This window comes from Arachis ipaensis, chromosome B09, assembly GCF_000816755.2.
Source record: "Arachis ipaensis cultivar K30076 chromosome B09, Araip1.1, whole genome shotgun sequence".
Taxonomy (NCBI): domain Eukaryota; kingdom Viridiplantae; phylum Streptophyta; class Magnoliopsida; order Fabales; family Fabaceae; genus Arachis; species Arachis ipaensis.
In genome coordinates this window covers 121,464,149-121,464,510 of record NC_029793.2, presented here as the reverse complement: position 1 = coordinate 121,464,510, position 362 = coordinate 121,464,149, and the positions used below count along the sequence as shown (strand labels likewise).

Here is a 362-nt window from a genome sequence, read left to right as displayed (position 1 = left end):
AAACCGCTTCTTATAAAAAAAAAGCACAACTTTTTTTTTTAAATATTTATTTATTTTGGATTGTTATTTAAATAAAAAATATAGAAAATTTATAAAAATAAAAATATAACACTCAACAACACAAAAATACTACGATCTTATTAGCCTGTCGGGCTTCGGGTTTTTGGACCCGTGGATTTGATGGGCTTATTTTTCGGATTTCTTAGTCCAGCCTGCTATATTTCTACCTCTCCGTAATTCATTTATTTAAGACCCATTCTTTGGTTACACCCACTCTTTGGGTGTGGTCTTACTACTAAATTTTGACAACGCAAAAGCGGGAGCAAAAATGTTAAAATAAAATAACTTTAAAATACAAAAAA

At 29.3% G+C, this 362-nt stretch overlaps 1 protein-coding gene across 1 annotated transcript in view; it reads right to left on the bottom strand.

The window, feature by feature from the left end:
* LOC107619409 (peroxygenase) overlaps positions 1 to 362 on the bottom strand; it is a gene marked incomplete at its 5' end in the record, with an annotated part of 4,036 nt that overhangs the window by 1,673 nt on the left and 2,001 nt on the right.